At 34.0% G+C, this 24,803-nt stretch overlaps 1 pseudogene; it reads right to left on the bottom strand.

Annotated features, from left to right (window-relative positions):
* Positions 1–24,419, bottom strand: part of LOC149216272 (rac-like GTP-binding protein RAC2 pseudogene) — a 37,418-nt pseudogene extending 12,999 nt beyond the window's left edge.
* Between the last annotated feature and the right edge of the window lie 384 nt (positions 24,420–24,803).

Raw genomic sequence — 24,803 nt, 5'->3', positions numbered from 1 at the left:
TGCCATGTCACTACCTCAATCGCAATGACAACTTTCTGAAATCCCACATTAATAGAGGTTTGGCGGCCCCCACAAGCCACGTCATGGCTTTAATCCTGCTATCACAACTTCATGAGAATCCCACAATTGCAATTCTAGTGTGACATTCCTTTAAGACTTGCGATGTGAAGGTTCTGATACACATGGATGCGATATTACAATAGGGCGGTTACCATAACTTGTTTTTGTGTTCATAATACATATCGCAGTCGGGGATTCAACGTGACACATAATAAAATGATAAAGTCGCTGATAACTCGCTGATATAATTCCTCTGATGCAAAGTTCCTCTTTTTTTCTTCCGATAGCACTTACCCTTGGGCATATGCGAAAACCTACTTCTGTTGCTTCGATAAGCTACTTCTTTGATGGCTTCCGATGAACTCTTCCTCTTACTTTTTGGCTTCACAATGGCTTCTCCTCTTTACTCTTTCTCTTTCTCTTCTGATGGCTTTTGATATCTTTCCTCCTCGGTTCCACTATTTCTATTATGTTTGTATTCATTCCTTGGATCCTCCATGAGTAGTATTATGATCAATGGGCATCAATGGGAAACCACACGTCACAAGAATTTTCCATCACAAACACTGCCATATTGACATCAATGACAACCTAGATTAAAATTTTCCTTAGGAAATCTCAGTATCTGCAGGAAATCTCAATATTTTCATGAAGATCAGTTTTTTCCAGCATGTTCACCACTCTCCTATGTTTGAAACTGAAAATTTTCTCCAAGGAGATAAAATTGACCTATAGCATTACTGACCCTTCCAAAATTTCTTAATTCCTCCACAACTCTAAAGGGAGTTTGAATCTATTGCAAAGATGTTTGTTCCTCTTTCTAGTGAAAAAATTTGAGACTTTTAATGAATTGTGAGACACTTCCAACCCAATAACTATCAGTTTCTTATTTAAAGTTATACCCACTAGATTAGAACCCGCACAAGGAGAATTCCATTCCCATTTCAAAAGATCTTGCAATCGACTTATACCATGCTATTTAATATTTTATGTATTTCTTTGCATCCTTGGCTTGTGACATAAAGATGCAACAGGCTACCTTGCATTTTCTATACTAACACTCTTAAACAATAATAAAGCATGCCTAAATCTATCATTTCAAATGATCTATGCAGCTCACCTCTTGGTTTTTTAATTATCGAATTTGTTACCTATATTGATGAGATCATTAACAATCGAGGCCATAATGACAATATCTGTTAGATTTTTATCTGTGTTGCACTAAAGGTGTTTTTTCTTCAGCGGCACTACAATACGTTGCATTTTCCATTGAGCGAAGAAGTGTACCCAATAGCAACCTTAGTTTGTGTGAAAATGGGTTGAACTCACAGTAGACTTTATCTATTGTTTTGAAGGTGTTTCTCCTTCAATAGTACTTCATCTCAGTAGATCCTTTCAATCTACACCTTCAACATATGCATACAACCTTGGAGTACATGCTACAGATTCCAATTTTTCTATGAGGGTATAACAACGATGAAAGAAGCACATCAATTTTAGGCATTTTATGGTTGTTGTATGCAAGCATGCTTGTCTAGTGTTTCCCAAACTTATATAGAGCCATATTTAGTATACTTTTATAGTTTGACTTAGATGCTCACTTTTCTTAATTTAGGTGTTTTTCTTAGTACTATTTTATGCACAGATTTATCTTTAAGAAAAATGCACAGTGGAGAAGGGTTTTATATTTTGAGCAGGGGACACTCTCCTAGGTAGGAGGTACTCTATTCTAGGGATTTTCTGTCATGCATGTTAGGTGCTTTATCCTAGACAGAGTTACAAGTCCCTGCCTCCTTGACAAAGTCCTTGCCAGACAAGACACTGGTGGACAGAGTTCCAAGTCCCTAAATTTTCCAAAAACCCACTTGAGCCTAGATATCTAGCCTAAAATCCTTTACATTCCAGTCATCTCTTGGTTGTGATTTCATAGAGAGAACCCTCTTTGGTTTAGTAGGGCTATCTACCAAACTAAAATCTTGGTTTGTGGTTACCTTCGTCGATCTCCTCATCAGCCTGGGACATTGTGGAGGATAACAGAGGGCATGACAACTAGGGAGTGCCAAGGTGTTCTAGTGAATGTAAGGTTCCCAAGTCATGGAAAAATGTAATGCTAGTTGTGAGGTCATGACTGCCAAGGTGTGTTAGGGAATGCTAGGGCACGCTAACATGTGCAAGATAGTACGAAGACATGTCAAACAAGCTAAGATTTTCCAAGTGCTAAAGTATGCCAAGATGTACAAGGGTTCCAAGTCCCTGCCTCCTTTTCTTCCATATGTTGTTCACTTATGACATTTCTTTTGCAATATTTGGAGCATTTGCTAGCTATAGGTTATTTATAGGTTATAAATGCCTTTAGAGTTTCACTTCTAATTGAGTATTCAACTGAACATATTGATTCTCTTATACATAACTATTTTTCCCTCTACACAATTTTCATAGTTTCAATAACCATTGGGTAGGGACCTGCAACTTCGATGATGCTTTTCTTGATTGGTAAAATATTGCCGAGATTTTAATTTATTGAAAGTTGTAGAATTTACAATTTATGAAGTTTCAAGATCTAATTTTTAAAAGTATAATTATTTATAGGGTGTTAGCTCAATGGAAGAGCACCTGCTTTACAAGCAGGAGGTTGGTGGTTCGATTCCATCGTGCCCTGACATCCATATCGAATGGGACAATCAATTTTGGTGACGGAGGCTCTTTTAACTATCACCAATGAGCTTTGGTGACATTTTTTGACTCTCACAAAAAATATGAAATGGTGACGGTCAACGAACGCCACCATATATACGCATCAATAGTGACGACCCTTAAAGGTTCGTAACCATAAATTGTTGTTGTTGATATGAAATGGTGATGGTCACTATTCGTCATTATAGTCATTATTTGTGATGGACCTTGAATGTCACAACAACACCTATACTTCTGGCAATGCAGCTTTTGGTGACAATCAATGAACATCACCATATATATGCACCATTAGTGATGACCATTAAAGATCCATCACAATAAATCATTGTTGTTCATACGAAATAGTGACAGTCACTATCCGTCATTATAATCAATATTCGTGATGGACTTTGAATGTCACCATAACACCTATACTTTTGGCGACGCCACTTTTGGTGACGTTCATTTTTTGGTGACCGAGGCTATTGTCTGTCACCATTTCTCATATGCAATGGTGTCAATTACTATCCGTCATTATAAATAATTATTGGTGACGAACTTTGAATGTCACTACAACACCTACACTTTTGGCGACGCCACTTTTAGTGATGTTCAGTTTTTGGTGACAAAGGCTATGGTTTGTCACCATTGCTCATATGAAATGGTGACGGTCGCTATCCTCATTATAAATCATTATTTGTGACAAACTTTGTATGTCACTACAACACCTACACTTTTGGCGACGTTCAGTTTTTGGTGATGAATGCTCTCTTGACCGTCACCAATGAGCTTATAGTGACATTTTTCACCCTTCACTAATGTCCTTTTTTCTTATAGTGTAGGCATGAGTCCATTTACCTTGTCGAGGATCAGCTAAATTGGAATACCCCAAAATTAAACTCATAATGGTAACTGTGTCAATTGTGGAATCTGTGACTTGAATTTCATAAAAGAGATCCCATGCTTCCTCTATGCATCCATTCTATCCATACTCAACAATCATCATACTCCATGTCGCAAGAATTATTTCAAGAATTTCATCAAATTGTTGTAGTGTGATCTCTATATAATCACATTTGGAATACATGTCCATGAGAGCAATAACCGCATAGACATCTGCTTTTCAACTATTTGTATATGTAGGGAATCTCGTACAATTTTTTTCGTCTATAGTTGTAATGTCTGCAAATTTTATATTACTTGGTGAGGTGGTTAAGAGGGTTTTCCATAGCTTGTGTCATCTTGGTCATAGGAGTGGGATTACTCCATTGGTGGGCCCAGAGGGTTTTAGATTTTATGGGTTCGACTAGGATCCCTTACCATATTTCATCATTGGGATCAATTCTGCATGGTTTTCTCTTGGCTCTATTGCATTATGATGATTTTTGTAAAACGTCATTATTAACATGTGCATTTTAATTAATTACGCTTACGGTGTTGTTTCAGGATGATTACTTAGAGAAACACCTTAGTATAATAGCTTGTTGGAATCACAGTGAAAATATCTACATGACAGGAAGATAAAAAGGGGCTTTGCATGGCCAGTGTGACCACAGAGGAAAATTAAGCATTTTCCAACATTAAAAGTGACTTTCATTAGTCTATAAAAGTCACTTATTAAATAAAGAAAAGAAAAGTGCTTTTAAATATTTAAATAGAGGGAAAAAGTAAGTGAGTTATAAAAAGGGAAATGAGGGTTCTCTCCTCATTCTTTGACTTTCATTTTGAGAAAATGAGCCCTTGGAGAGTTTGGAGAAGAAGCTTAGGGCTTGGGAAACCCTGGCCGCCATAACTGGTTTTAGTGTTGAAACTATACATTCTAATTGGTTCAAGGAGTGGAATCACTCATATTTCACTATCGAAATTCAAATGAGATTTTTTTTTGTAGGAGATCTAAGCTAGAAGAGGTGTTATCAATTGATTTCCTGATTTTTTATTCTCATTTATCTTCTTTCAGGTTGAATCCATGGCCAAATATTAAAGCTTTATCTCATTAGAAGAATACCCATCATGGAGGTCGATTTTATTGGTCTAATTGTTGGTTGGTTTGAGTGGTGAAAAGGTCTATCTTCCTGCTCCTAAATTTGGTTAAGTTCCTCAAGCTTGTGGGTCAGGTTTCCTTGTTAACATAGAGTTTGTTGCCATTACACCATTCTAGAAGGGTTCTACTGTTGAAGTCATCAAGTTGCCCTGACTAGGAGGCTGCAACCATTTCTAGATATATTGTTGGGCATGTACACTTGCAATGGTTGAGTTCTAGGCATGAAATACTTAACCAACATGACTATATATAGGCCGTGGGGCATTTTCTGGTTGTTGGGTGTAATATTTGCCTACAAGAATGTCGATATCAGTCATATCTGTGCCACATTTATTATCTTGCTGAACATGGGTACAGTGGGGAATGTCCCTACTTCTGTGGAATAATTCAACACATAAGATATGTGTGAATAATCCCTATGTATTGCTCTAAAATATCATAAGTTTTCCTAGCTATTTTGCATGTATTCAATTCCCATTTAAAGGTTGTAATAACTTGTTAATAAACAAAATGGTTGGGAGCTTGCATGGTTGAAAGGTCACATTGAAATCTTTCCAAAATCACTGACGAATATCTTCCTGCTTGCATACCAAGTTCCTTTATATGTTCATCATTGTTGCCTTCATTTGAATGAATACAATGTTATCTGAGCTATATTTCTTGTTTAATAAACTTGTAGCAACATTATCTTGTTTTTTGCAGAGCTTGTAAATCAATGTTTATCACTTTCAAGAATTTTTATATTAAGAAAAAATTTACTGTGTATATGTACTTGAGATTAATTTAAAAAAACATACCTAAAACATATTTTCTACAAACTATTTGTGAAAATTCCTCATTGAACTAGATCATTCAAACTCAAAAAACATAATGATTATTTAGGATATTCCTAAGAGGGGATTTTACAATAGTTTATCTTAGGTACCCATTCATCTAATCACCTCTAAGAAAATGACAGATATAAAATATTATGAATTCCAATGATATTATAAGTATGCCAAATACTATCAATAAATAGTTTTGTTTTCAGAGTATATCACCATCATTTCTTTCCTTTTATCAATTAAAATTAATGAACGAAATTGATAGATAGCCTATAAATATATGCCCTTGTCATATGACCTCTTAGCTAGTGTGCAACTAATCTAGACAATACTATAAATGAACTTACCTTTTTCCTATCAATCTAATGTTAGTGTGCAACTACTATGGAAGGTACTATAAATGAAATTTCCACTACTACTCAATCTCAGTTAATTTGCTAAGTTTTCATGTATAATACATGTCTGCCAATAAATCATTCCATGATATGTTCTATAAGAATATCATTCGCTCATGATGATAAGATATGTGTCCTTCATAAACCAAAATATGATCATTGGATTTAAATAGATTAAGAAACATGCACCAAATCTTTGCAAGTGTTCTCTTTGAGTGAAGCTGTTGGATATTAACTCACTAGATTGGACCAGAAACCAAGTTTCAAATCCAGTGATGCCTAATAAAGCAACAAAAACATGAAAAACTCTCATGTATTTTACAAACTTGGCCTCATCAATAATCTTGAAAAAAGCATGATCCACCCCTACAATGCATTAACAACTCTTTAGAGGAAACCATTACTAGTCACATGAATTCAACGTAGAACTTACATTTATAGGAGCATGTCACAATCCTCAGTGTTGTGGGACTCTTCATATGGTGCCACTTTGTAGACTAATCTCTCAAGTCTAATAAATTAAAATAAAAAGTACATAAATGATACATTTAGCTGAGACACAACAAAACCATGAATAATCAAATATTTTCAATTTACCTACAAAAATGATTAAGCTAGACCTCTATTTAAAAAAGAAAATTGGTTGTCTCTCAACAACATCCAATTCTCATTAAACCTTGGAATATACAAATATTTGGCAACAATTGGACTATCTAAAGATTTTACACTTGGTACGTGGGAATCAAATTATGTTTAAATTATATATCTTAGTCCTAAGTTGATGAGATCGTTGGATTATCTAAATCAAAATAACATGATTTTGCATCTTAAGTACGCCATGAGAAGTGAGCATATGCAGTAGAAACGAAAGGATTCCAAGGTTCTACATTTATGTAATCTCAATACAATTTCTTTGCAGCAGGAAAGTCACCTTTAGCTAACGAAAGAAATTTCGCAAATTGGACAATAGCCTCTCCATCAATAGAATAAGATTACACAACTAGCTTGATATACTCTTCAACCTCGTTATGATAATGTCTGATGAGATGGAGAAGCCAAGGATAATATGAGAGAAGAAGAGAATTATTACAATCTATGCTTATACTACTATGGTAAAAGAGCTCAATATTTTCATGGAATATATAGTTATCTGGCTCAAGCTGAGTAGTAACTAGTGTAACTAAGTTCTTTGTGGTTCTAGGATTATGAATCTATGATCAATGTCTCCCATTGAGTTGGAATTAAATTGATTTAGGAAATATTTCCATGACAAGATGTCACTTTCAATCTAGTCCAAATTATTCTCATTTTCCTTTTCTACTTCCTCAACATCACTTCTTAAGTTTCTAGCCATACCTTCTTTTATTGCAACTATATTTTACAGAGAAATTATGAATGCCTTTAACAAATTATCTCTCATAATTATGATATGATTTTCATGAGAATTTCCTTCATATTCATTTGAATATAAATCAATTCTAGTTGTTATATTTTTATGTCCACCCCCATGTATTCTATCATTTAATGAGTTTGACATATCAATATTGACAATGATAGGTGGAGGAGAATGATTTGAAGGCTTAATTTATAATGAATTTTCTACTATGAACTTGTGATAATCTAGTGTTTTCTCGTTGGAAGTGATCTATCCAATAGGTGGGGTGGAAAGCATAACATGATGGCTTAGTAAACATTCATTTTCTCTTCATACTATATGGGAGACTGAAAAACCAATATGTTCAACTTCCATCATCCTAAACCCAATATCAAAAAAAGCACACCATGATAATCCATATTCCATTCCTTCCCAAGCACGCTATTAAATTGATTCAAATTTAATGTCTGTTATGAACGATACATGAGCATAATCCATCTTTACCTGGTATCTATTCTCAGGATTAAAAAAATTGATGTTTAAACACCTGCAATCTATATTCATTACACATCCATAGGATTAAAAAAAGGTTTGAGGTTTGGACACTTGGAGTTTTGTTATCTATCTCTAAATGCATGAATATATTCTAGTCAATGAACATTTATCACATAATAATGTTAATTTATTATATTTTATATGGGATTAAGGATGTTGATTCAGTCAATTTTTGCTTTATTGAAACTATTTCAACTCTGTAAGTCGTCTAATAATTTTTTAGCTGCCACATCTAGCTTACAATTGTTTTTGGGGGTAGTCCTTTGGATTTGAAATTCTTGTAACTAGAATTAAGTTTTAGTATGATAGATATCTAATGCAATACATAAATTGAGCAGTTAAAACATGTAGAATGACTCAGTAATACAACATCTTATACCTTGAGGAAAATTTTGTAATTGAAGTTCAATTATATTTCAGTTATTGGTTTTTCTTATTCAATTTCAGTGTACTATAGTGCAACTAAACATCATAAATTTTCATTTCAAATTGGCCAAACTTAGATCTCAAATGTAAATCCATGCTTATTAGGCACCAATAAACGCGGATTCTCGGGGTCATATACTTCTAATCTAACTAACACTTTTGTCATCGTTGGTGCTTTGGACCATTACAAATGTAGCTTGGACATTCAACTTCTAGGTGTTGGAAAAACTATGACCCAGGTTGATGACCTTCTTGCACCATATCAACGTGGAGGAAATATTGGGATTTTTTTTTTGAGTTTTTGTCAAGAAAACTGTTCTTATCATGGAACTTGTTGTAGCATCCATTGTCATTTTAATATTTTCAATTTTATCGCAAAAAAATAAAAAAAATCAAATGGTATGTTCTAACGGAATTAAAAGAAAATGTGGGAGTTCGAAAGAAATGATTTGTTTTATATTATTGATGGCTTTCAAATGTGAGAAACCCAGGAGAATATCTGAGCCATCCGATCAACAGGTATCAGATCTAACGATAATCGCGTGGTTAACAAGGACGAGGTTTAATTCAAAAAATGGATGTGATGGTTTATAAAGTGTGATTTAATCCGTTGAAGTCTAGATCAATCACAACCGCTCATCACGAAGGGATGAGAACCGACAGATATCACGTCAAAAAGTGCATGGGTTTTATTATAAATTTCGGACCCAAGAAGTCTATGAACTGCAGTTTTATTTCCTTTTGGTTCCATGGGGAAGGTAAAGGTTTGTGGAAAAGGCAGACCCGATATGTCATGAACTGGGGTTTATTTCCTCTTGGGTTCTGGCGATGGTGATTGGTCGGGTTTCTTTGTGTTTCCGCCAATTAGAACACTTCTAATACATATGTGGGCCCATAACCCATAGGTCCATGCACAGAATTTTGTAAAGATGCAGCTTTGTTGCATTAAAGCAGTTTAGCTGTCATCAGGACATCTACAGGATTACAGCTTGCAGAATACAGGACCACATACTCAAGCCACAGATCCAAACAGTGAGCAGCCATCACCAGTCATATTCTAATTCTTGTCACTTCTTGTTATTTTGTTTTCTTGAGAAGAATGAGGTGTCTTTTACCCTCCAATGCAATATTCTGTAATGCCTTTTGCTTTAGACAGTTAAGATATAATTAAGCAGTTTGACAGTTTTGGTGATTACCAACTGTCTCATGATGTATAAAAAGAGGGAAAATTGTAGAAAAAGGGTCCGAATTTTGAAGAGCTTGGAGGCTATGCTATTGTATTCTTGATAAAACTGTGGATTAATGAAAAAATAAGGAGTTTTCCACACATTGTTGGGTATGATTTTGTAATTTATATGTTATGTGTTATCATGTGTATTTCTTTCTTTAAGTATGGTAATGAAGCTGCAGGTCTTTGTTTACTTATGTGAATGAAGTTAAAATTCCTTAAAAGAGAGCTCCAGTACTTAAAGTTCCTACTTCTACATTTCTTCTAAGTTACATATAATAGTTTTTGTGAAAAAATGACATATTGTCTCTAACTTCTCAAAGTGTTACAGATAATAGTTTATGTGAAAAACAACATATTGTCTCTAACTTCTCAAAGCATTCTTCACTCAACGTTTATATCCAGCAACCATATGGCATTTTGAGACTTTCATATGAGCTAAGTATTAAGGGTTAAAAGTCAGGTCCTTCAGACCCTTCACTTGAGGATACATCATACAAATAAGTGACAAGAATAATAAACATTAATGTCTTAAGCACAATTTCTACATAGCCAAGAAATTGGTTTCTTAAGGGACAACATTAATTGGCACCACTGTCGAGGAACAAAGTCAAGAACACTTTTCCTTGGTTTTTTTATATTTTCCTCTGGTTGTTCAATGAGGAGGAAATATTTGGCTGTATTGAACAAAAAATAATAACTCTGGCTTCAAAGAGGCCTCATATGAGGTCAGATACCTCACAGCAGAAGGCTCAAGCACTTTCAGATCCTGATAGACTAGTTTCCAAGAGGTTTGGAAGTCCAAAAACGCCATTTACACCAAGTCCTACACTATCTGCACCTGGCAGCAGTTCAACACATCTTTCATCTAAATGTTCACCTTCGTTTGACCAAGAGTTACCTTTTACATCCACTTCATTTCAAGAGACCAACTGTCAAGAACAGTCTTTAGAGTTTGTTTCTTTCTCACCTGCATTCTTGTTGAATAGGTATGAACCTATTCAGTTGCCACAACAGTTGAATCAAATGCCTCAAGAATATTTAAAAATTCTTCCTCATTTCTCAGGGGAGGAAGAACAAAAAATAGAGAAGCATATAGCAATGTTTTGTAATTTGCAGAAAATCTCAATGTTGAACACCTAGATGTTGTTTTAAGACTTTTTGTACAATCCTTGGATGGAGAAGAAAGAAAGTGGTTTAAAGGGCTTCCTAATAACTCTATTCCCACATGGGAAGAGATGGAGTGCCTGTTCATCCAGAGATGGGGAGAGAAACGAGACCATGGGTATTCACTCACAGAGTTTAATGGTATTAAGAAGAAATATGATGAAAGTGTTTTTGAGTTCATCAAAAGGTTCAATAAACTTTACAACAGTCTTCCAGTGGAGATTAAGCCCCCTCTTGCTAGTGCAAAAATAACTTCTGCAGGGGCTTTTGAATCAGATTTTGGGTTCACATTGAGGGAGAAGAGATCCACAACCCTTGATCATATCCAAACTGATACCTTAGAAATAGAAGCAAATCTGGTGGCTGTAGGTAAAGTAAAGCACCAGAGGCACAACCTACTCAAGATAAGGGAAAGGCTAAAGTGGAATCCTCTCAAAGTTAAACATTGGAGGATATTAATAATGTAATTAAAACTTTGTCTGATAAATTAATTAAATTGGAATTGGAGAGTAAGAATTCTCAGAGGCAAGCACAACAGAATAGAAACTTTAATCCTCAATATAGAAGACAACCTCTACAAATTTTCAGAAGGAGAGAAAAGACCAAGATCAGGTTCAAGCGCCACTTTTCTTAGAGGCAGATCCTGATGAAGTACCAGAGCATTCCAGGGACCATGATGATCATATTTCCACATTGTATGCGGTAGATGAAGATGAACTAGGTGCTGAGGGAGAAGAATATACTGAAACAAATGCCATTTATGATGAGAATCAAATTGATGAATATTGGAAGCAATTTACTGTTTTTATGCAGACAAAATTACATAAGAAATATGACTTGAGATCAAGGAACAGATCTAGAATTCAAGAAAATGAAGGGGGGAAACAAGTTCTAACTCCCATACAAAAGGCGACTCCACAAGAACCACAACCTACACAACAATTGAATAAAGGAAGGCAATAGCAAAATACAAATAGCAAGACTCAAATACTTCAACTGAGTCTTCTCAAGATAAAATTGATAAAATTTCTTTAGAAAAAATTCTTTCCATTCCACAAGAGATTTCAGTGATGAAGAAAAGTGAAGATGAAAATGAAAGGAATACTAAATAGGTCCATGTGTTTAGTCTCACTAAAGAGTTAGAAAAAATCAGAATTCAAGTGCCCCTCACAGAGTTGGTCAAAACACCAGTTTATCAAAGAGAAATTGTTGAGTTTATCAACCTGTCTCAGAATGTGAATATAAATGACACTATGAATCTGTAAGAAGATAAACCAATAGTGGTTTTTGGTCCACATGTGGAGGAGGTAGATTCTTCAATACCTCCTTTCTACATTTCTTTATTGATTCATGATTTCCTCTTGCATAATTGTAAGTTTGATTCAGGGGCTTCACATAACCTTATGCCACTATCAGTGATGAAACAACTAAACCTACAAGTTACTAAACCTTACAGAGACTTGTATTCATTTACTCAAATAAAGCCAAGTGTCTGGGGGTCATTAAAGATATGGTGGTGTCACTAGCCCAGATCCTAGCTAGAAGCTTGGTAATGGATGTAGTGGTAGCATATATCCTTGCTAGGTTTGGAATGTTGCTATCTAGGTCATGGGGCGCTAAATTGGATGGTGTTTTGAAGCTGGATTTTACTTATGCTATCATACCAATTTTTGGTGGAGAAGAAAAAATATTGTATAGAGAAACAATATTTGTAAGAACAATCACAAAGAACAGAGCAAGTGATTCACCCGTATATAGCCAAGAAAAAGATGACTTTTCTTGCTTCATGCTACATGACAATGCAAAATTGGCTGAAGACAACTAGAGGCAGCTTACTTCAGCCAGTGTAAATATAGAGCTACAAACATAAGGGGTGTGGAAGTGCTTCTTTGATGGAGCCTATTCTAAAGAAGGAACATGTGTTGGTTTCCTTTTAATTACACCTGGAGGTAATATGATCCCATTTTCTTTTAAATTGGAGTTCGAAGCAACTAATAATGTGGCAGAATATGAATCCTTGATCATTGCTCTGCAAACAACAAAACAAATGGGAGTCCAGTCAATTTCTGTTTTTTGGAGATTTAGAGCTGATTATAAAGCAAATAAAGAACCATTGTCAAACAAAACACCCTAGGCTTAGGGCATACAGAAATGAAGTGTGGGATCTAGTTGAGAACTTCTTTGAGGCTTTCAACATATAGTTCATTCCAAGAGATGGAAATAAATTAGCAGACTCTTTGGTTGTGGCTGCTAGTACTTTTAGGCCTCCTATAAATCCAAAGCTAAGATATGAGGTTGAAATGAGGCACAGGCCTTCTGTTCTAGATAATATAAAACACTGGCAGATTTTTGAGGATGATTAGCAGATTAAGGAATTCTTGACTATGATTGAATATTTTCAGGGCACCGAGATTGATCAAGATGAAGATGAAGCAACAGAAGGTGCAGAAGTAAGTGGTTTTAAAAATTCCATAGTTAATAAAAAAATTATTCAATTGAAAGATAATATTCTGCCAAGGGGGCTTGTCCCTCTTGAAAGACTTTTTAACTCCAATGATGTAGCTGTTAGTTCAGAGAAAATTCCACAAGATGAGCAGATTCAAGATCACAATATTGGAACCCAGAAGGAGCTTAGGTTATCAAATTATTTAATGGAGTTCCACCTAATTATAAGGAGAGATATATTAAGCTTTTCATGGACTATATTGATGTTTTTTCTTGGTCCTATGAGGATCTCAAAACATATGATGTAAGTATTATTCAGCACAAGATTCCCTTGAAAGAAGGGATTAAACCATTTAAGCAGAAACTCAGGTAGATAAACCCTCTACTTTTACCATTGATTGAGAAAGAAGTCAAAAAGCTGCTTGATGCCAAGATAATAGTTCCACTCAGGTACTCTGACTGGGTGGCCAATTTAGTGCTTGTAAGGAAGAAAAATGAAGAAATAACGCTATGTATGGATTTTAGAAATCTGAATAGGGCTTCCTTAAAATATAACTATCCATTACCTAAAATGGATCATGTGTTGTAGAAGGTAACATGATCATTCAGAATGTCAATGTTGGATGGGTTCTCTGGGTATAACTAGGTGGCTATTGATAAAGAAGATCAAAAAAAGTCTGCATTCACAACTCCTTGGGGAACCTTCATGTATGCTCGAATGCCTTTTGGGTTGATGAATGCAGGTGCAACATTTCAAAGGGCTATGGACATTGCATTTGTGGGAGATAAGTTTTTAGTGATATACTTGGATGACATCACTATTTTCTCTAAGTTTGACAAGGAACATCTGGACCATATTAAAAAGACTCTTGAGAAATGTAGAAAATTTGGACTTTCTTTGAATCCTAAGAAGTATATTTTTGCTCAAGAAGAAGGAAAACTGTTGGGGAACATTGTTTCTAGAGATGGAGTGAATATAGATCCAACAAGGGTGCAAGCTATGCAGAAAATAACTCTGCCTAGGAGTAAGAAAAACATTCAAAAAAATTAATTTTTTTAAGGAGGTTTGTGTCCAATTATGTTGGAATTGTAAAAGAAATTACCAATATGTTGAAGAAGGAAAATGAAGTGCATTATACCAAGGAAGCCAGAGATTCATTCTCCAGGATTAAAGAAGCATTAGAAGCAACTCCAATTTTAATTAGGCCTGCTTATCAAAAGCCTTTTCAATTTTTTTCTTTTGCATCACCTAATTCAATAGCTATTGTTTTGTTACAGAAAAATGATGAAGAAAAAGATTAGCCAGTTACTTTCTTTAGCAAGATTCTCAGATATTCTAAACTAAAGTACAATATTATTGAAAAACAGATATATGCTTTGGTAAAATCCCTAAAGGCCTTCAGGACTTACGTGTTGCAGTCACAAATCATTTCTTATGTGCCAAATGTTGCAGTAAAGGATGTCTTAGTCCAAGGTGATGTGGAAGGAAAAAGAGGAAAATGGATAGCCAAGATTCAAGAGTATGACTTGGACATAAAGCCCACAAATCTGGTGAAAGGGCAGGGATTGACAAAGATGTTGACAAAGTCAAATTTTCAGGCATTGGGAATCAACTTGCTAACACCTGCAAATGAGGAAATAATTGAAGAAGGTGAAGAAAATCAAACCCAAGTATGAAGATCCGATATAAATTTTTATGTTCAGAATGGTACAATAACATAGTCCATTATTTATATTTTCTCTCTTGTCCTCAATCTTTGGATAGAACAAAATATAGAGCATTAAAAATCAAAGCACAATCATATGTGATTGTTGAGGGTAGATTGTATTGGAAGGATCCTGTGGAAATTTTATTGTTATGTTTAACAGAGGATGAATTTACAAAGACCATTAAAGATTATCATGAGAAGTTATGTGGTGGGCATTATAGTTGGAAATCTATTGCAAATAAAATCCTCCAGGCAAGGTTTTATTGGCCCACCCTATTTGGTGATAAATATAAGTTTGTCAGAAGCTGTCAGAAATGTCAAATTTTTGCTGAGAAGAAGAGGTTAGCTCCCTTGCCTTTGATCCCAGTCTTCATAGAAGGACCATTCAGACAATGGGGACTAGATTTTGTTGGAGAAATTAACCCACCTTCAAGTGGACAACACAATTGGGTTCTTACAACTACTAATTATTTCACCAAGTGGGTAGAAGCTATGCCTACTAAAAGGGAAAATGACTAGGTGGTGATGAAGTTTTTAGAGGAAACTATTTTCAACAGATTTGGATGCCCTGTCAAAATCATAACATACAATTCTCAAGTGTTTAGTTCAAGTAATTTTGTTTCTTTTTGTCAGAAGTATAATGTCATTTTATCTCATTCAACAACTTATCATCCACAGGGAAATGGATTGGCTGAATCCATTAACAAAACCTTGATGAAAATTCTTAAGAAAACTATTGTAGAGAATCAAAAAGACTGGGATTTGAAATTAAATTTTTCTCTATGGGGTGTTCGAGTGACTATAAGAAGGTCTACAAGGAAATCACCTTTTGAGTTACTGTATGGAACTCAAGCTTTGTTCCCTAGTCAGCTTGTGAAGCCTGTGACTGCAATGATTCAGGGGGCAAAATAAGAGCCCAATGCTCTGATAAGAAGGATGCATAAGGTAGTGGAGTTGAGTGAAATCAAGGACAAGGTAAGAGATAATTTGGTTATGTATCAATCAAAGATGAAGGGCATTTTTTACAGTAAGGCCAAAGAAATTGGTTTTAAAGTTGGAGACTTGGTATTAAGGTGGGATACTAGAAGATAAGATCAGGGAAAACATGGGAAGTTTGATCCTCTCTGGTATGACCCATTCAGAATTATAGAAGCAAGGGAAAATAATACATTCTTCTTGGAGAATATTGATGGTGAAACTTTACATCTGCTTGTCAATGGGCAATACCTCAAATAGTATTTCCAATTCTGAAGCACAAGCATCATGGCAATGTAGATACCGAATTGAATTCAATGTACAAATTCCATAGAATTTAAATTGGCTAAGAAATATATGACTCCATACCCGAGGTGAAGGCACTGATCTGCGGTTCTTAGTGATTCTATGGAAAAAGAACTATCCCCAGGTGGAGCTAGATGTTGTAGCATCCATTGTCATTTTAATTTTATTTTCAATTTTATCGCAAAAATGAAAAAAATCAAATATTATGTTCTAAAGGAATTAAAAGAGAATGCGGCAGTCTGAAAGAAATGACTTGTTTTATATTATTGATTGCTTTTGAATGTGAGAAACCTAAGAGAAGTTCTGAGTTGTCCGATCAATAGGAAATAGATTTAATGTTAATCACGTGGTTAACAAGGACAAGGTTTAATTCAGAAAACAGACGTGATGGTTTATGATATGTGATTTAATCCGTTGAAGTCTGGATCGATCACATCTGCTCATCACGAAGGGACGAGATCTGACAGATATCGCATCAAAAAGTGCATGTGTTTTATTATAAATTTTAGACCCGAGAAGTCTATGAACTGTAGTTTTATTTCCTTTTGGTTCTGTGGGGAAGGTAAAGGTTTGTGGAAAAGGCAGACCCGATATGTCATTAACGGGGGTTTATTTCCTCTTGGGTTCCAACGACGGTGATTGGTCGGGTTTATTTGTGTTTTCTCCAATTAGAACACTTCTGATATATACGTGGGTCCATAAACCACAGGTCCACGCACAGAATTTTGTAAAGATGCAACTTTGCTGCGTTAAAGCAGTTTAGCTGTCATCAAGTAATCTACAGGATTACAACTTGCAGAATACAAGACCACATACTCAAGCCACAAATTCGAACAACAAGCAACCATCACCAATCATATTCTAATTCCTATTACTTCTTGTTATTTTTTTTTCTTGAGAAGAATGAGGTGTCTTTTACCCTCCAATGTAATATTATGTAATGACTTTTACTTTAGACAGTTAGGAGATAGTTAAGAAGTTTAAAATTTTTGGTGATTACTAACTGTCTCATGATGTATAAAAAGAGGCAAAATTGTAGAAAAAGGGTTTGAATTTCGAAGAGCCTAGAGGCTATGTTATTGTATTCTTGATAAAACTGGGGATTAATGAAAGAATCAGGATTTTTCCACACATTTTTGGGTATGATTTTGTAATTTCTCTGTTATGTGTCATCATGTGTCCTCCTTTCTTTAAGTATGTTAATGAAGCTGCAGGTCTTTGTTTACTTATGTGAATGAAGGTAAAATTACCTTAAAAGAGCGCTCCTGTACTTAAAGTTCCTACTTCTACATTTCTTATAAGTTACAGATAATAGTTTATGTGAAAAAACGACATATTATCTCTAACTTCTCAAAGCGTTACAAATAATAGTTTCTGTGAAAAAAAACATATTGTCTCTAACTTCTCAAAGCATTATTCACTCAACATTTATATCCAGCAACCATATGGCATTCTGAGACTTTCATATCACCTAAGTATTAAGGGTTAAAAGTCAGGTCCTTCAGACCCTTCACTTGAGGATACATCATAAAAATAAGTGACAAGAATAATAAACATTAATCTCTTAAGCACAATTTCTACACAGCCAAGAAATTGGTTTCTTAAGGAACAACAAAACTAATCAATAATGTTGTCAAGGCTCATGGTATGCTTTTTCTAGCTGGACTGGTCAAATTTCTGGAGAAGGATTGAATGTTTGTTGTTGATATAATTGGTATTTCTTCAAATTTAGCAACTAATATGATCATTTTGAGTAGGTGGTTTCTCTGTATTTGATATAATAAATCAAAGAGATTAGAGAAAATATAGCCATATGGTAGATCTCTATCAGTGTTTAATACTTTTATTGTGGATTTTTGGGCATGGTTATGTAATTTGTGAGTATGTTGTTGTTTGAAATAGTTAAGCCAAAATATTTTGAACCTGTACTTTTATTATGCGTTTGTGGGCATGGTTGCATAATTTTTGCATATGTTTTTGTTTTAAATATTCAAGCCAAAATATTTTGAACCTCTAATTAAAATAAAAGGGTTGTAGCAATTAAAAATTCCTTAGCCCTTGAATCTATGGTGGTATTCAGTTGTACAAGTTGACCTTTTATATAATTGGTTTCATTTGTGATCCTAGAAAGTTGATCATGATATATTAGGACATTTCACAGAGACTATTTGAAACTTTTCCCTTTTTTTTCTTTGTTTTTTTGTTTTTTTTTTTCGAATGCACGTCGAATGTTTGTTGAAGGCTACCCGAGTTTCTTCTCCGGAACATCCTATCCACATTGATCTATCTATCAAGAATTTACTTACAGAACAACCTCTGGAATTGGAAGGGACCAGAGGGAATGTGTACTTCATTCACTTACATTTTAAATTGGAGGGGACTAAAGAGAAAATGTACTATATTTACTCACATTTTAAATCATTCAAGTGGAAATTATCTCCTTATGAAAATGTATTTGTCTTCCATTTTATATTACTATAAATTATTCTCAAGTGATATTAAAAAAATATCATGTTGTGAACATGATGCAATCTGTGTGGTGACCAAGTATGCAATGTGAATTCAATTAAAACTTTTCTCTGTATAGTAGATTTCTAGTTTTAGGTAAAAAAACATTGTTACTTCAATTGAGAATTCCTACTATTCTGAAGTTAATTCATTAAGAATTAGTATCTTGAATAACATGCCCCTACTTTTGGAGAGTATGTGAGAAGGCTAATTTCCTGCGCAATTTTTCTTATATAATTTTTTGTTTCTTATGTTTTTTTATGTTCCATTCTTTTGTAACAACGAACCCATAACATATATGCACTTCTTTCAAGTGTACTTGGTCAACATAATTTCCATGTTATTTCCTCCTAAATATGAGGACATAATTGCATTGAAAGTTTGAAAAATTGTTTCAATCTAGCTAAGCTTTATGAAATTTTAAATATGTTTTAGTGAAGTGAAACAAGCTTACCAATAGGGTGTTGGTTCAATAATGAGGATGATGGCTTCTTACACCATTGACCATGGTTCAAATCTAGGAGAGGTCATCCACTCTAGGTGGTGTTATTGAGGTCATTTGCAAGTCCTAGGTGACTTTGGTGAAATAATTACCACCATATGGCATCTTAGCCAAAATAAAGTTTGACCTTTATGAATGGGTGACCCTTTTTGGGTAGTTGAATCCACAAAAACAAATTGTACCATAATTTTATCTATGTAAAGTGAAGCAAAGTTTACAAATGAGTGAAACTATATTGTAGAAACCTACTATCAGTTCACCCATCAGTCCTCACGTACTATCAATTCATCCATAGATGGGAAATATGATGCCCATAAATGAGGTTGTCCATTAAATGGAGGTATAATGTATCACTATAGGAGTTATTCTCATCCCTTTCTTTTAAATTACATTCCCATCAAGTGGCACAATTGACTATAAAAAGTTCCTTAAACCACAATGTATACAAACCAAGCCTTCCATTAAATGCATAGATTGCCACATCAATTTTTTTTATTACAAGAAATTACACTTTTGCAAAAGTCATTGTCCAAAAAGATGTAGTGTTTACAAATGTTGTATGGTCTTTGAGGTACTATTCTACCACGATATCATCCCAGGGATCATGAGGTTCCGGTGCTAAAGGCAAGGCTTGCAAACAAAGTAAGGTTGTCTCCAATGTGAGTGTTGTGCTCCATTCATCTCCTACAATACCCACACATGTTGCACAAGTATCACTAATATTTGGATATCATAATTTTGATATAAATTTCATTTTTGAGGCTTAAATGGTTATTCCTTAGGTAACTGAAGGTCAAGGCCCTATTCAATAGGGCTATGTAGTAGACCTTCAATAACCGCAAGCATGACAGATCATCATCCCTCTAGAGCTTAATGTTTATATTCTTTTCCATTTCTATCTTAGTTACCTCCTTCTAAATTCGTTTAATGTACATGAACATTTTTGCAGCCTCTAAAAAAAAACAAACTTTCTTGAACGCACAAGCCTCTCAAGCCCAAATTTTGGCTACGTCCCTACTAAATTCCAGGGCTTCTCCCTGCTAAAATCCAGTTCAAAACAAGTTTGATTATAATAATATCTAGTTATTTGGTTAATTTCATCAAAGTGAAATATGGGTTTGACATTCTGCTTGGGATAACTCAATTGACAATGGACGTGGAAATGAAGCCTCACCGAATCGAAAGTCTTGGATTCAAATCTTGTGCTATCCCCTCCGATTGGGGTGAGAATTTGGACATGATGAAGATGTAGCCCTACCAAGCTTACAAAAAAAAATATATGTGATTGACAATTTTGGAAGAGATGTGAGTGAGAATATTCTATATTAAAGAGCAGTTTCCTAGTCCTTTATTCGACGAAGATTTCAAAAGTAGGAGTATTTTGGTTCTCATAGAATATCATCAATAGACTGGATTTTGGAAGAATAAGATTATCTGCTATGAGAGAATATGTGATTCTTTTGTAGTTTTTGAACTTTAGTTGAAGCTTAATGACTAGGGCTATAAAAATGTAAATTGTTTTAGGATTTATGCTCACTATCATAAATATGTAGAAGTATTACCTAGAAAAAGAAATACTAAGTCCCACATTCTCACTTTTCACAAAGATCTTGCCTTGTAGTGATTAGGAGTTCTAACTTCATGAGAAATGAGGATTTAATATGTGAAGATACAAGTGGATACACCTTGTAAGTAAATCATTGTATATTTTATTTCGTAGGTTAATTCCAATTTAATTTTTAATATTGATATTTTTTTCATAATTTATTTATATGGATGACATTAAGAAAATCATTTTTCTTTGACAATGGTTATTTCATTTTTATCATGGATCATTTTGGTTTTTGTTTTTTATTATTGAGCTAAGCCATATATATATATATTTATTTATGTATTTTCAAATTTAATTCTTGTTTTCTTCTTCTAATCCAGTGCATATTATTTTGGCATGCTTATTTCTAAATATTTTATTGATATGTATAATTTTGGTTAAAGCATAACATAATAATATTGTACACTGCCTTTTGTTCGGTGTTCCATTCTATTGCTTCAAAGGCGTGCTAATTTATTATATGTTGTCTTTTTCTTTCCATTTGTTTTGACAAGTTATATACAACCTAATCTTGTTAGCATGTAACTTAGTTGGCATGATTGTGCGTAAGCTTTTCCTGAAGGTCGAATACTAAGTACCTAGGGTGTTCTTTTCAATGGTGACGTTTTATTTTCTTTCTTTATACAGGTCCAAATAGTGGCCACTATCACCCAACTGAAGAAAACTTGTTTCAGTTTCTTGTTTTATTGGGAAAAAATGCCATTTACATTGTTGATGTTGAAGTATATGTCATATACATCCTTTATAGTCTACTTTAATTTATATTCCATTGTTCATATTCTTTCATGTCTTATACTATGCATCATATCTTCTTTCATTTTCATAATAGGAAGTCAGTATTGATCATGGTAAGAAGAAGGAATTGAAGAAAGAGAAGAACAATAGCACTAGAGGGACAAATGCAGAAAGAGAGAGAGAAGAGAACTGGAATATCCCCTTAAAGCCAATATCCCACATGAGGCACGCACATATACACTGATGGCCAAGTATTTAGATTTGGTGTTCATTCACCTACAATGCCTTTGGCAACACAATGATAATGTTTTGAAGTAATGAAACAATATTTCATATGTAAATTGTAGTCCATCCAATATTACGTTGGAAACTCATATTGTAATCCTTGAATTTCATATAATATAATTTATGTGCTTGAAATTATTCATAGTTGTACTCGATATTATATAGTATTGTAATTAACATATGTAACTTTGCATTTTCATATTAGATGAACATGCACATTGTATGACATTTTTTTTTTTAGCCGCAATATCATACTAATTAATTTATGTTAATTACTAATGAACACATAAAATCAATTTAAAAATATTGAATTAGTAATTTATATTGATTAATGATGAACACAAATAAAATGAATATACAACAACTAAATTAGTCATTTATAATGATTATTAATGAAAGTAAATGAAATGAATATAAACTACTAAATAAATCATTTATATAATGAATATAAAACTAGCAAAAAAGGATAAATGACTACTGTAAATGATAAATTTGGATTATAAATGGTGACTAAATTTTGTGTATATATGACTATTTGTAGCTAATTTGCAGTATCTTATAACATGACAGAAATTTAGTTATATTTATTTGGTCATTAATTGATTTCAAACAATGACTAAAATTTTCATATATATGATTATTAGTAGATAATTTATAATATATTATAACATGACTTACATTTTGGTGATAGTTCTTTGTTCATTAATTGGTTTTCTGAGGTAACCACGTAGTGGTATATTTTGTTGTGTATTTGGTCATTAATTGTGGCAATTAATGACTAAATGTATGAGTAAATATGCTACTAGATGATAAGATTGAGACAACCAATTAATGATTAAGATAAATATGACTAAAAGTTGGTTACGTTATACAATACTGTAAATAAGCCACTATTGGCTATCGACTGAAAAATGATTATTTATATGCAATTTTTTGTGCTTTTGTTAGTAACTAATTAGCCATTTTGTACTAGTGTGGTGGTCCAATTCATGAAAATATCATGAATACACAAAGTAATCCATATTAAATAACAATTAATTTATTATAAGAATGTGTGTGTGTGTGTGATGATTCAGTGAGCACAATAGGCATATATGAATACATGTGATGGGTGATAAATCTTATCGTTGGGAAATGAACAGACTTACATAATTACATATTAAGGATTACATAATCACAATTTCATTACTATTATTACATGATTATTATTTAATATATAATCATCACTATATTATAACCCTAATCATCACCATATTATAACCCTAGTTTTAATAAACCTAAGTATTCCTCCCTTAAAAATATTTTGTTGCCAAAGGATGGCAAAGGGAAACAACTTCCGAAAAAATGACCCATCTTCTTGTAGCTTTCACCTACTTGATATTGTTACATTGAAAAGGGGCAATCCATTCAAGGTGGATCCTTTTTGGCACTTTTTAATGATGAGATTTTGAATCTTCCTTGTTGAATTTGAGGTGCATATACCTTTAGATGTTTCGATATCTTTGATATCTAAGAATGCCATTAGCTCTGGTCAAGTACCTTGGAATATTGATATGTTGATTCTTGCATACCACAAATTCTATTATTAGGGTTTCTATACAATACCTTAATAAGATGATCCTTCTTAGTCCATATTTTAATCTTGTCATGATTTACTTGATTTTCCATTATAATATCTGACATTTTCATATTTACATGCATTGAAACATCCTTCTACTTATATGTGACTTCATTAGTGGCAATTAATGTATGCCAACCTTCACTGGATCTATGGATGTTGATTTTCCATTTAATTGTTTGTTGAGATTAACTTATGGGAGCTCTTTAACTAATAAGAGTTTATTAAAAATGACATTTATCTTTCATTTTGATTCCTTCTAATGTTGCTTTATCTTTAGTTTCAACTTTTGGAAGCTCTTCCACTATTACAACCTCATTAATAACAATAGTAGGTTTTTTGACATTGATTGCACCAGTGTGAATAACCTTATCCATGGTTTGGGATTTTGTTATGCCTTCCCCTCATTCTTCAACTTCTATATTTTTGCAAGTAGAGTTTTATTATGATTTCTCAAATGAGAAATTTCATCACCTATGGATGATAATTTCTCAATGATATTTTCATTCTAACTTTTGTGAGTGTTTTTAATATTGGTATTTTTGTTGTTGTAATTCTTTTATTTATTGTTGAAATTTACAAATTTCCATATCTTGCTTCTCCAATTCCCTTTGAGTGTGCACAACTTCTTCATATTTGCTAGTTCATTTTCCATTTTTTTTCCCATAGTTTTTGTTGTTGTTGTTTTTTAATCTTGGACTTCTTATTTTTTTTTTCTCAGTAAGGTCTACTTCTATATTAAGGAAAGAAACATATTTACATGGTTTACATCATCCGAGGAGGCCAAGGTCAGTCCTCTAATAGTAGCAACTGGTATAGACTATCAATCTGCTGAGAAAGATTTACAAAACCTTGTCCATTTGGGATTTCCTTGGACAGCAGACAATTTGAGTGTGGACATATAAAAATACAGACACTGTTGACATAATTGACTTTAACATTTGACAAGCTTGCTGAACTGACCTGAAACATGCAGCCATGGTAAGGCTGAGTACTAGGACTGAAAGAAAAAACTGAAATAGATACTATCAGAGACATAAAAAACTTTGCAAAACTAGAGAAGAGCACCCGAGGAGGCTTAAACTGGATTTCTGGGCGACGCTGGTGGCTGCCCATTCTCCGGACTGGGTGAGTCGAGCCAGATAACGAGCTCCTCGCCATTCTGAAGCTGTCCATCCGTGTCATGGCCTTCTTCTTTGCCCAAAGCATAATTGATAGGCGGCATAATTTCTTGCACAGACGCGTCTTGATGAGGCTGGGTTTGCTGAGGCTGGACACTCTGCGCTGTTGCTTCCTGAGGACGGGGGGCACGATAAACCAGGCCATTCATGTCCCCTAGAAGAATGTCGCTGCCTTGGATACTT

This window comes from Pinus tabuliformis, chromosome 1_1 (genome assembly GCF_031772625.1).
Source record: "Pinus tabuliformis cultivar Carrire ecotype Pingquan chromosome 1_1, CPIR1, whole genome shotgun sequence".
In the NCBI taxonomy this organism is placed as follows: Eukaryota; Viridiplantae; Streptophyta; class Pinopsida; order Pinales; family Pinaceae; genus Pinus; species Pinus tabuliformis.
Note: the sequence above shows the minus strand (reverse complement) of the source record. Positions and strands in the feature narration are given on the sequence as shown.